Source organism: Chamaea fasciata, unplaced genomic scaffold (genome assembly GCF_029207755.1).
Source record: "Chamaea fasciata isolate MVZ Bird 193981 ecotype frontalis unplaced genomic scaffold, bChaFas1.0.hap1 SCAF_5, whole genome shotgun sequence".
Classification (NCBI taxonomy): Eukaryota; Metazoa; Chordata; class Aves; order Passeriformes; family Sylviidae; genus Chamaea; species Chamaea fasciata.
In genome coordinates this window covers 35,444,192-35,457,914 of record NW_027094090.1, presented here as the reverse complement: position 1 = coordinate 35,457,914, position 13,723 = coordinate 35,444,192, and positions in this window count along the sequence as shown.

Here is a 13,723-nt window from a genome sequence, read left to right as displayed (position 1 = left end):
CATTCTTGTCTTCTGTTTGACTGCCTTTGCATTATGGATTTTGTTGTCCTGCTGCTCAGAGGAAAGGTCAGAAGTGAGCTTGATTTCAATTGAGACAGTCTTCAGAGAACATTAAATTCATCAGAAGCCTCAGCCTGTTGTGGGAAAAGAGGCTGTGCTGCTGCCCACTGGCCAGATTAGTGCCCATGTGGAGTTCTCCTGCCTGGTTTTCTGCCCTCCTTTAATAAGCCAGGTACTGTCTGGATTATGCAGTGGATATCTGAAACCACAGTGGGTCTTGAACTTGAATGTGTGTTATTTTAGAGACATTTTGCCAGGCAATTGTAACAATTAGCACCACACTGCAGCTCCATCGATGCCTGCCCCTTGAGGATGTGAACCATGCTTTTTAACAAATGTATTTCTTCTCCTCCTGCTCTTGAAAGTTCTTAAAAACCATTAGCATAACCATCCTTGTGGGGTCAGGGTGCTTGGCAGTAGCATGCTTACTGCCAGTGCTCTGCTGCAGTTACTCCTTATTGGTCATCAGAAGTGTTTAAGACAAGTTTATTTAGAAGAAGGAATGATTTATTGACTTGTACTTGTAAATTGTTTGCTCAAAGGATGTGTAGCGAAGGCTGTGAGGGAGTTGTGAGATTTTTTCTTTGTGATATGAAAGTTTATCTCTGAGTTCTACTCTGTCCTGAAACCAGTGTAGACACAAAAGAGAAGTGATAAAATAATGTACAGTTAATATCTCCACGAAAGGGAAACAAGGCCAACATTGCAGACAAGGATAGGTATAAATGTTTTTACAATGTACAGCAAGGAAACTAAAGAATCTCTTCTAGTTCAACAAGAATACAGGGTGTGATTCCTCTTAAAACATCCCCAGAATCTAGTTTTCAACTTTGGTATTTTTATATGCGCTTGATTTGTACCTGGGCTTCATACCTATGAGCTTGTGGTTTTGTCTGATAAAGTCATCTCCTGTACCATAATCTCAGTTTTCTGTCTGTGCCTGTCTTCATTGTCAGTTGCTTTATTATGCCCTAGAAATAGCTGCTTAGACGTCTTACGGCAGGCAGGACATGGCAATGCTGATATGTCGGCAAATACCACGAGTGAAAATTTCAGGTGTTACTAGTCAAGGCTTTGCACATTGCTCTGGTACAATACCACTCTCAACCTGTGGAAAATAAAAAACACACAAAAAGCCCTTTGCTTACCGCATTGCGCAGAACCTTGCTACGGCAAGCGACTTTCCTTGGTCTGAGAGATGGTCCCAGAGATCTGGAGTAGCAGTCAGCAGCACGGAGCAGGCCCAAAGGCACCTTGGTCCAAGAGGGCAAAGCGTTTTGTGGGCCTCAAAGCCTTTAAGTCTCCAGGGAAGACATCACCTCAGCACACCCAGCTTTGCTGTTGCAGAGGCCCCAGGGCCCCCAAAAGAGGCTAAAATTGCCCTGAGGGCTCTCACCAGGCAGGGTCCCCACTGTCAGCGCAGGGAGGGTACGCTCCAAGTCCAATTGCAGGCTGCCCTCCCCATCCCTCCTGACTCACATTCCCAGCTGGGAAGGGTGGCAGAAATGCTTCCTAGCCAACAGAGTGCTCCAGGTGGGTGCACACAGCTTCAGGGTTCAAGGAGAGAGGAAACTGAGGTAGCCCAGCTGGGACTCAGCACTGATGTATTCCTCCCTCTGTGCCGAGTCCTTCAGTCACTGAACTGTGGGGCCACAGCAGATGGCAGAGGTGCGTGATGAGGACACACCAACCCTACCAGTGCCCTCATCCCAAGGCTCACAGGGATCTGTACACTCCAGAGTCCCAGACCGTTAGCTCAGTGCCAAGAGCCAGGCCAAGAGGGTAACAGCCATGGCCTTGTGCAGCAGCCGAACACCAGGCTCCAAGCGCCACTGGCAAGTGCTGCAGCAGCTTGGCCAGACATCATTGTACACAGCTTTTTGCATACTCATGCCAAAATCCCTGCCAAATCACAGAGTGTCCTTGCTTGCCTTTGGTGGTTGCTTGTTGATGTGCCAAACCAAACTGGTAGCAGGTGGAGGAGCTACTTCTTACCAAGGATGAAGGCAGAGGTTTCCTGCCCTCCCCGCATCGGTGAGGCCACACAACCTGGTTGGCAGGGGACACCTGAGACCTGCAATTTTGATCCTCTCAGGACAAAAAGGGGCCCAAACCTGGGTATTTCTGCCCCGGCAAATCTTAACCCATTTTTCAATAAGAGGAGCTCTTCTTTCCAAAGGAGAGAGCAGGTATAAAGGGGCAAGCTGAGTGAATGCCTGCTGGAGGTCCATGTCTCCAGCAGCCCTTTTTCAAAGGTTGGATTTCATGGACGTTTTTCTATGTATCTGTCTAGGCTGCATTAAAACTTTCCATGTTTTACTAAGCAACGCCCAAGTGCATCCTCATGCATAGGTCCAAAACTTGGGCAGAAGAATATGGGACTACTATAACAGCTTTGGTGGGTTATCAGGAGCATAAATTTGGCTTTGCTCTGGTACTTCTTTCTTTTCTCTAAATCCTTGTCTCCGCTTCTAGCTCAGAAATTTTTACTTTGGAAACTTAGTAATAGAAGTTTTAAAAATTAACTCTTTCCACTATAATCACAAGGTCTCTCCCAGTCCTGCTGGATATGTGGGACAAATATATCTGGGTTTTGCCCAGATCGAGCTTGAGGCTGTAGTGTGGCCAGCACAGGAAGAAGGCCCTCCAATTCTGTCTTCCATACCACAGAGAGTAAAGAATCTTGAAATTAAAAAAGAGACTAGGGGCATTCTGGATAAGAACACCCAAACTTCCTGGAAAATCAAATACAGACCCTATGGCCTGTAGTAAAGCTACCCAAATGGGTTTGGTATAAATGGAGCTACACTGTAAAAACACAGAGTAAAAAAAATAGGATGCAGAAAGCAAGGTGAAGATGTTCAGAATGCTCCATGCATCTTAGCTAGGGAAAAAATGTTGTACAAATAAAAGACAGCTGCAGAAAGGTCCATGTGTCAATTGGAGGCATTTCTCCTGCCTGTCAATGACTAAAGTTGCAGTTATGAAACCACTAGGAGAAAAAGATGGATAGGCAGTCGGCAATATGCAAAGGCAATAAAGAGATAGATAACGTCCAAAGTATCAAACATCGGGAAAGATATGCTCAAGATACCACACGTGATAAATGCCAGCATCCTGTTGTCTTATTGGATCTGAAAGACACCTGGAGCCAAATTATTTGTGAGAATCCGACTTCAAGAGAATGAACTGGCAGACAACTGGAATTAATTAATGCCCAACAGTTCTGAGCTAGAAAGGTTGGAGAATACTAAAAATATCCAAGGAGCCCGTCACTTTACACATTGTGCCAATTAGATCTGGTCAGGCTGTGACAAATTTTCTGTAAACATTCTGGTGAACAAGCAACTCCCCTAGCACCCTCCAGCAGTTCCCAGGGTGAAATCTTGCCTCTAAAATGCCAGAGCTTTCAATTATAAAAGTGGAGAAGGGAAAAAGCAAAAAGAAGTGCTAGCATCAACTATGCTGTGGTTGTTGAACCGAGGCAGGTAAGAAAATTGCAGATCCTTGACCTGGCAATATTCTTCACCATGGATTTGTGTTTGTTTTGCTGGGATTAGATCTAAACATCTTATTGCACTGAGTCCCTGAGAGAAAAAAGAGAAAAGACAAAATGTGATGAATGAATTTTTTTTCTGTTCTTGTCTAGGAAAGATGTATCCATTACAGGAGGAAAAAACACGCATATATCCATGCTGGGATGGGAAGGCAGCTAGGAAGAAGGACAAAACCACCAAAGACCTCCAACAGTATTGTGGTGACAACTTTTATTTATTTTCCCTTCTCTATCCAGCACACTGTCAGAGACCAGAAGAAAAAAAAGCCTGTGAAGGACCATATGGTGTGATCACAGGGGAGGGCCTCTGTTGTGCTCTGAGCAGGGGGCTGAGCTGACGAGATCACGCAGTGCAGGAGCACACTCAGCTCGCCCATGAGGTCCTTGCACCAAGGGGAGGCCCGCTTCTCCTTCCTTGCTCAGCCTCGCCAGGAAAAGCCACACTGGAATTGTCTGCATGAGATCCTGCTGTTCCCAAGGAAGTGCCTCTCTCCCACCTCCTCCTTTCCACCCCCTGTGCTGCCCACTTGTTCCTACATCTCTGCTTATTGCCACTCAGTGCAGCAGGCTGGGGTAGTGACCTGTGTTAAAATTACCTTGTCATAAACAAAAACAAACAGCTATTTTTAATCTCCCCAGTTTGTTCCAGGAGAGTCTGAGGTTTTTATGCAGCCGTGGGCTCACAGGGTATGGGTTGTCAGACATCACTCTCTTAGTTTCTCAGACCTTTCCCCATTCCCTTAGTCCAGCTGTTCTGGCCAAACATGATCTGGCACTCCTAAGTCCCTCCAGTCTGTCCCCATAAAATGGGACTCCAACCCACCTCAGCCCCAGATTGTCACCTGTCCCCATGAGGAACAGGAATCAAGGGTTTGAAAATAGACTAGTCCAACACTGACTTTCCCATAGGTGCAAGTATGACCAATGGCTGCTGGGTACCAGCCCCAAAGAGGAAGGGACCAGAGAAAGTGAAGGAAAAGCTCTGGATAGCAGGAGGAGGATGAGTGCTGGTTTATGCCCTGTGTTATGCCAAGCACATGAAAGCCCAGCATGGTGAGACTTTGTTCCCCGCATCAATCTTCTCCAGGGAGATGGGGAATCTGGGAGCCTTCTTAGTGTGACCAGGTCCCCTTTGCCCCTGAAGTGCCATTTTATGTCTTCTAGTACCCACACACTGAAAGGGAAAATTGCATGCAGAGTCTTCACAAAGAAATTTTCCATTTTTCTCCATATCCTCCCCCCTCTAGTTCTTATATCAGTAATTAAATTATGCAGCTGAGGAAAGTGATTTGGAAAACAGATGGCATGCAAGATGCTATAGAATACAGTGGTGCATTTTAAACCTTACAGCAAAGACACAGACAGATTTGGGTGGTATATGGGCCTTGAATTAATTGAACTTCAAAGTCTGCTTGTGCAATGACCTTTAAGCAGAAGGAGTGAATGGCCCTCCAGCCTTCAACTTGATACTCACAATTAAGTATCCAAATCAAGGCTGGTCTAATTTGCCACAGAATGTGGGGTTGACCTAATCAGGTCTTTGGTAACTGACAATTGTAGGAAATATGGGATCTGGGTGAGATAGAGCCCTGAAGCAAGCATTTCAGCCTAGCACAAGCCTGAAATGCAAGGGGGAAAAACACCAAAAAGAAGATATCAGTTATCTGTGTGAGGCTCTAAGCCCCTTCTCCCCATCTTGCTTACATTTAAGACCAAGGCAGGCAAGGCTGGGTGAGGACAAGCTCCCACAGATGCTGGCAGCACAAATGCCATGTTGGAAAAGCGCAGTGTCATGGGAGCCCACTGAGGCACATCCAGCAGGACAGGAGAACAGGAACTCTTTTGCCAGCATAACTGAGGAAAAGATCTGCATTAAAAGCATCTTCACCCTACACCTTGATGGTAAAAGAGATTGCGCTAGCTTGTGTTGGATGGGTCTGCGGCCTCTATCCAGGAAAATGGGAAAGTCATCAAATCCCACCCTCTGAATGGTGGAGGTCGCCTTGTAATGGAATCCATCACAAGAGGAGCTCGGAAGCCCTGCAGCTGTTTCCACTACTGGACATATTTCCACACAAAGCTGGAGGTAATTCTCAGAGAGAGTAATAAATTGAACATAAAGAGTTTAAACCATCCAGATAAATAATGGCAGATGTTTAGGGATGGAATAACAGGCAGAAATATGTTATGCAGTGCCTGCAGTTCAAAGAAAATGAGTTCAAACTGCGAGGACATTGTTCAGAGGATCAGTAAGGGATAAAGCAATGGGGGGAAGGAGGAAAAGGGAGGAAAAGCTGTCTCCCCTCAGATGGGTGTGTACCAACCCCAGCCAACGTGGAGAAACGCATCTTCATTGTCATGCTAGCATCCAGTGGGAGCAGCAGCAAGCACTGCCACTCACAGCCTCACACCCCACCCTGCACAGCCAGTTTCCCAGAACCTTTTTAGCATTTAAGTGGGCTGCTGATATGCAGAAACATTGAATTGCTCCACGAAACCTTCATCTTCCCACAGATGTTTCCAACAACGGACAGGAACTGGGCTAGTCTCTGAGGCAGGGATTGAGGAACCAGGATCCCTGCAGTTCATATCTGTTTCTGTTTCACTGTCCAGCCTTTCATATAAAATCTAACCTCTGCATGTAGTAGTTCAGCTTCCTGTAAAGAAATTCTTGCTTCCTGGAGTTGTGAGGAGACCTAACTCCAATTGATAACTCTACTGCCAGCCCTCTTCCTCATCCAAGGACAGAGCAGATTTTAATAAGATACATTTGCCAGAAATGTACTCTTGTGAAAGAGGAAGCAAACGCTTCACTGTCAACAGGATGGCAGCTCTAATGTTGGGGTTTTTTCTCAAATGTCCTAGGGTATAAAAGGTAGTGTTTAAATGAAGAGGGACAAATTATCAGAACACTTTCGAACTACAGAATGAGTATTGCTAATAGCAATGCTTGACTTGGCAGCACAGTCTTCAAGGTTATTTAGCAAAGCACAGAATGTACATCAAACAAAATAAAAAGTTTGTTTTAATATGTCTTTGGAAAATAAATATAAAAGTAGTCAATTTGGCTTTTCATTTTTAATTTTGCCTTTTTGTTTTGGCTATCAATAAAAGCAACCTTGAAAATGTAACATAAGAAGAGTTAGCGGTGATGGAGGAACAATAAAATGAGAAAGAATGCAAGTGAGTACAGAATGTCTTTGATCATTACAAAGCTAATTATTGAGAAAGACAGCTCAGTGTGCATGAATGCAGAATAATGATGAGTTTGGTAAACACTTACTGCACAATACACATGTATTTGTGCGCCTGGAGAGAGGATGCTTAACAAGCAAGCAACGGAGGGAAATCAAAGTGTGTGTGCGTCACTCCAATAGCAGGACACAGGGAAGGAAGAACTTCCAATCCATCTTACTTTGAGGCACAGTTAGCACTGCAATGAGCTTCCACTGTGCAGCAATACATTAGTTGTTCTATTCCTACAAAATGAGCAGTAAATCTGTATAGGTATTATAAACAAAAACAAGCAGTTCCCACAAAGTTTCAATATAGGTCAAAGAATAATTTAAAAACTGACTTGAAATATGGAGTACTGCCTAAGCCATTTTCAATCTTGCTTTGCTTGGCATAGCAAAATTTCTGTAGGCACACATGCATGTCCTGACAGTGAGAAAGACAGGTTGTTGTCAAGTACCTTGTCTGCATGAATATATGGTTTATGCCCAAAATAAGTCTGGAGGAAAACCCCACCTAGCCCCAAACCTGTTGACATTGCCACCAGTGAACACTGAGATGTTCACTCCCAGTAATGTCCTGCTTGCTGCATCCCGTTGTGCAAACTTACTTTCCCTTGCAAGAATTTACACAGAGGACCTCTGGTCATACATGGGTTTGCAGCAGAACTGTGTTGCTTTTTGGAAACAAAAAGTGTCATGGTTCTGATGCTGCATTGGCAGATCTTGAAGCTGGCAGTAGAAGTTGCTACTCTGCTTTACCTGGACCCAGACCGGATGGAGCTATTTTCATCGAGTTCTGCCTGCTTCAGATCCTTCCTCAGACACCAAAAACCATTCAAATTCTCTGAGCAAAACAGGTGAAAAAATAGGTTGAAACAGGTTAAAAAAACATAGTACCCCCACGTGTCCCCAAAATGTCACCTAGTGACAGCTACTGGAGAAAAGGCTACAGTTTTCCTCTAAATACCGTCAAAACCCAGGGTTAGCTAGCACCAGTGAGTGTTTCAGCAGCTATCTGAAGGCTTTACAGTCACAGTTGTTTGTTTGCTGAGATGTTCCCTCCCACCAAAACATTTGATCTGTACCTTTTATCTTTATTTATTACCTTATATTTTCCAAGAATAACAAGACACTTTGTTCTTCTCCTAGTATTCTTAGTTCCTTTTATTTGTTCTTGAATCACCTGCCCATCAAACTGAAGCTCATAAATCTCCTGATCTGGCATATTTTTAAAAATGCAATTTGCCCTTTACCTTGCCATTTAGTATCATGAACAAAGGTACTGAGACACCTCATCCCACACCTGTGCTTGGTAGCTCACTCTTCATTATTGCTTTGTGTTGACAATTCTGCAGCCCATTTTCAGTCTCCTCTCTGTTCTTGCCAGCCTGAACTAAATCAACTTTATCAATAAGATCTTGAGATCTTATTTTAAATGCTCCTTATGATGTATTGCTTCCTGTATACGTCTCCATTAGCAAAAAAGCAGGGAAGTTCACAGGACACTATTTATATTTAATGTAGCAGAATCATCTACTGCCTGTGATTCATTTGTCCAAATACTTGCAGATTCATAACATGTGCTTTATATTTTTGATAAGGATTGAAAATTATTCCATCAAAAGCAAGAGATACTAGCTACCTCCATAATTTCCATTTTTTTTTTCTTTTGTGACAGGCCCATTTTTCATGATTTTTCAGGAAAAAAATAGTAAGGATCTAGGCTACCTGCAGTTTAGGTGTACTGACTGCTGTATATTTGGTCCTTCCAAACTACTTTTCCCCGGCCTAAAAAGAGATTTCATGAAAATTTCACAGGAATTTTTGAATCATCTCAAACAGTATTCTTCAGAGGAATAGTGGAGGAAAATATAACTCAGCCCTTTTGATTCCGTGGAAGATTTCATTCTTTGCCAAAACCGTGCCCCTTCCAACATTTCACATTTGCCTTGGGTGGGAGCTGTCTCCCTGATGCCCCTGGGTCATGCTCCCTCCCCACAGCCCAACACCTTGGCAGTGCTCCAGATATCCAGTTCCCTGGCAAATGCCAGATATTGCATCCTAGAGATGCTGTTGGATGGACACAGCAGTGGAGAGTGGGTGGCTGCCCTACCATGAGACAAACCAGCCTACTGCAAGAGAGGAAAGGAATTGATTCTGCTGTATAGGGTCCAAATAGTTGAAGTATTTTGTCCAGAAACCCTCAGTTGCTGAACAAGCAATTATGTGAAAGAGCTTACGGGTTGATTTTTTTCCAACTGCTTTTAGTGAATGGCAATTGGCATGCAAATAAAAGTAAGGATAGAACTTACACTAGCTGAAACATTATGAAAAGGTTCTATTATTAAAAGTAAAGTTTGATGCTCCATTAGCTCATTACATTAAATTACGGAGTTCCTTTTTTTTTTTTTTTTTTTTTTTTTACTTTAATGCAGTGTCAGAAGTAGTACTGAGTTTCTGGGAAAGTTATTCTTGATTGATTGCTGTATGTGCTGTTTGGAGATTGTGTACTGTAGGTGTGTACGCAATTCTACAGCTATGCCAACATATTTTATAATACAATTTTACATGCAAATTACAGCTATATGGTGTAATGAGGAATTCTTTTTTCTTTTTATAGCATCTCTAGCCATGCACCCAATGCACACAGAGTGATTTTTTGGCCTAGCAGACTTCAAACCATTAGATCACCAAAGAGCTGTGAATTAAACACAGTGCAAACAATGGCAGCATTTGGGCTCGGGTGTCAAACCAGAACAAGAATTGCACGGCCTCTCAAATATCAAACTTTGGGGCTGATTCATTCAGTGGGTCTGTGACCTGACAAGGCAGTATGATTAATTGCACACATATTCCCTCAGAGGTTTTCCTGCTCATGCTTTCTGCAGCAAATATTGTTAGCTTGACAGATCAGCATAGCAGCCTCTTAAGATGCCAGAAAGGGAAGCGGTTGGTATCTGATTGACAGTTAATGGAGGAACAGCAGCTGTTCCACGTTGAGGGGAAATAAAACCCCAAACCAAATAGGCTTTGATTCTCAGAGGGAAATCACACACAGGAATAAGCTGATTTTTCGAAAACTCTGGCCATGGGATTTCTGTCAGGGTTTGAAAGACCATACTTGCATGATACAATAGGTGTCATAATTAGAAATTCAGCTGTGCTTCCTTCCACCTGATTATTGAAATATAAGCCACGGCATAAGTATTTTTCTTTTCTTATTAAACACTGTTTTAAGTGTCTCCTCTTCCACAGGTTTGTTCTCGATACTTTGGCCATTCGGGCTAAAGTTTGCAGACACCCTGATTTGGCAGGCAGCTCCCACAGTTGCAGTGCTGAGCAAAGATGCTTGCACAGCATTTCCCTTCTGTTCACAGGCAATCCACAAGGCTCCACTGTTGGACCAGCCCCACGGCCAATTTTAAATTTAATAGTTTTCATTTTTCAAGCAGGCCTTAGCAAATTGCATTAGACACTTCCTCAAGAGCACTAAAGCCTTACCACTTTATCTTTTAAAAGGTTTTAAACACTGACCAGTGTTTCCCCTTCCACATTTCCCAGCTGGACTCTGACAGGATAACATGTGCTTGATGGATGCTTTTGTGTGGTCTTCGCAATGATCTGAGCTGTGTGGCAGCCCTCTGCAGACATACCTGCTCCTGTGGGCATGACACCACAGCCTGGCTCAGTGAGGAGGGCTCCCAGAAGCAAACTGCAGACAGGGAAACCCCAGATGGCAGCAGCAGGGCTGGGGTGGGCACAGCAGGATGAGCCACCGCAGCAGATGCACAGAGAGCTCTGCACTCTTCACACCTCGCAGATGTCTTCGTTCCGTTCTAGGACAAATCCCTCAAAACACACTTGGAAGCGCATGTTTGGAAACTGAGACCTGTGCTACCTCCCCACTGCACTTCTCAACCTGCATCCTGCATCACCTACTGAAGAGCTGAGTTGAAAACAGTCCTTCAAATCCAGCAGTCTGTACTGTACCCCTGTCAAAGGGCTACATTTATAGCAGAGATTATGGGTAATGATCTTCTAAAATGCCCCTGGATTCTCCCATGACATCCCTCATCTGCTCCGAGTTTGAATTAAGCTGTTCATTCAACAGTTAAATTTTCTAACTTTGTGAAATCTTGTCTGTTACTGGCAACACAGAAACACATATGGAAGAAAAATGCAACAAAAATGCTTCTATTACTACAACTTTTAAAATGAGGGTAAGAAACTAACAGAGAAAGATACTGTATAAACAAATTGATTTAATTGCACTACATGAAAGAGAAGGTAGGTCTTACTGAAGTGGAGCAGTAGACAGCATGCCAGAAAAAAATTCCTTAAAGCAATGGCATATAAATATTGAATAAAATGCAAAAGCCAGCTCTGCAGATGGCTTTGGGAAAAGCAGTCGCTCTGGCTGCAAATATGTCTCAGAGAATACACCACAAAACCTGGAAATCTGCAAAGCCAAGGAGGAAATCAGTGAATGATCTACTAGAGGGAAATCCCCAGCTTCCACAATCAAGTACAGGGATTACAAAGACATTTCTAAATCAGTGAGGGATGGGATGAGACAGAAGACTGAATGCTAGGATTTCGAGTTTTCCCCTTAGCATCACATACTGCCATGCCAGGTGTATGCCTACTGCTGGTCTTTGGATACCAATTTAGGTATTTAAGATAGGGTGTTAATCTCCCAGAAAATAGTTTAATATCATCTCTGTAGCCATTACTTTCTTCCAGAGACCTTTGTAAAAGGCGTTTCCAAGAGATTTAAATATATGATTGCCAATCAAGTGAGCTGCATCCGCTCAATTTGCTTCTTGCCTTTTGCTCAGAGAACCAGCTGCACGATTCACTCACAAAAGCTTCTGGAGCAAAGCAAGAGAGGATTTTGTTAATCTGGATTTGTGAGCCCCAAGGTACTGGTTTAAAATTTCATGAGGAATCTGTGTCACTGTGTATTTCCTTCTCCCTTGGGAAAACAAAGGATGGATGGATGTAGAAAATCAGGCTTTTTCTTCTTAATTGTAAGAAGCTATCAAAGAGAAATAAATGAAGAGAATTTGGCATCACCTTACTCAGACACCAGCCCACACGGGCAGCTTTATGTGATGTGCAGTGTGGGAATAAGTAATATATATATTAAAAAATAGCAACCAAGCCCCCAAATCAGACACACAGTGCAGTGTTTCTGTGACTTGCTGAGGCAAGAGAATCACAGTGGATGAAAACAAGGCCACAGCAGTGAGACACGAGTGAAATGAAAAACAGTGTCCTTTGCAGGACAGCTCTTTCAGAAGTTTACAGCCTTTCCTCTGAGAGGATGAGAGCTCACGATCTCTCTGCACCCAGTATATTCAGCACTATTCTTTTCAGTAGGCTGAGACAGAAGGTACGAGTGTGAGCTGGACAGCAGGTACCTTCAAAGCGGTGATGTTTAACACACAGAACTGGAAATTTTTCTAACCAGGAGTATTTTTCATCTACGGGACTGGAGGTGGTTGAACATGCGCAACCAATGTCAACTGGATCTTTCATACAGATTAATGTGTCAAGAAGCATCGAGTTCCTGCCCCCACAAACATATTTCCTTAACTTGCTTTGAAGGGACAGCTATCCCAGTGTGGACTGGGAGCAGAGGACACTCCAGAAGTCACATAGCATGCAAGAAGGGAAGCAACGAATGACCTCCAGTCACTCTGCTGCCCTTGCCATGCATCACCCTCATCACTGGGCACCACAGTGTGTACAAGAGGTCTTATGGAAATCAATCCTAAAACACACAATACAATTAATCCGAAAAGGACACTGGGCAATAGAAGCAGGTTTGTCATCGTGCCTTCTGCCAACTAAGCTTTCAGGCTTTCAAATCTATCACTTTTCTCATCTTCAGGAAATATTTCTGCTATGTGTTAAAATCACAATAAACCCCAGGGTATTTACACATAATACTAAGAATATCAGAGACTAGTAGAATGCACAGTATGTTCAGAATTGCAGAATTGTTAATGTAGATTAAAGTGCTTTGCCAGTAATCGCTCACTTTCCCAACCGAGCCACATGGCTTTTCTTTTTATGCTGCACTCCAGCACTGCCAAGCTGCACAGCTGGTCCCAGGGGGGGCCAGCCCTGTGGGGGCAATGACAAGTGCCATGAAACTGCTCTGGCCCCAGCCCCTGAATATGGGACACAAAAAGGTGCTCTGGGAGACTGCCAGAAATATGGAACTCTGTGCTGAGCAAGTGAACTAGAGCTGGTACTCCCATCACACACAGCAAGGAGCTGGAACAAGCAGAGAAAGCAGAGCCCACAGGATTCCACGACCACACTGCTGTGTGTTTTCTGGAGCATCCCCTTGGAGAGGGCCTTCATGGAACTGGTGTGGCTGGGATAGGCAGTTCAGCAGCAAACACCCAGAGCCCTACAAGGAAGTGATGTCCTTCTCTGGTGGTGTGAGTCACACCAACAACATACAGGATCTCCTCAGCAAGCACTCTGGCACTCCACAATTTGGGCAAGATGCTGGTAAAACATATTCATGTAAAACCATTACTGTAAAATCCCTGCTCTTTACAGCCTGGAGTATTCGTGAAGAGGGTATCTGAGAGGGGACAAGAAAAACTGTAGGGACTGAATACCACTGAGGCAATAAAGTTAGATCCAGTATTTAATCATCTTTTCCAATAACTGTTTCATTTTTAGAGGTATTTCTGAGAGGTTTCTACATTTCATCACAGTGAATGGGTGATGATGAAAGATTTTGTCTAGACAGAAAGCAAAGTTTGAATTTTAAAATTGAGTTCTACACAGTGGGGAAAAAAGACAAATCAGCACAATGTTACATTTGTCTTAAAGCTAAAAAAAAAAA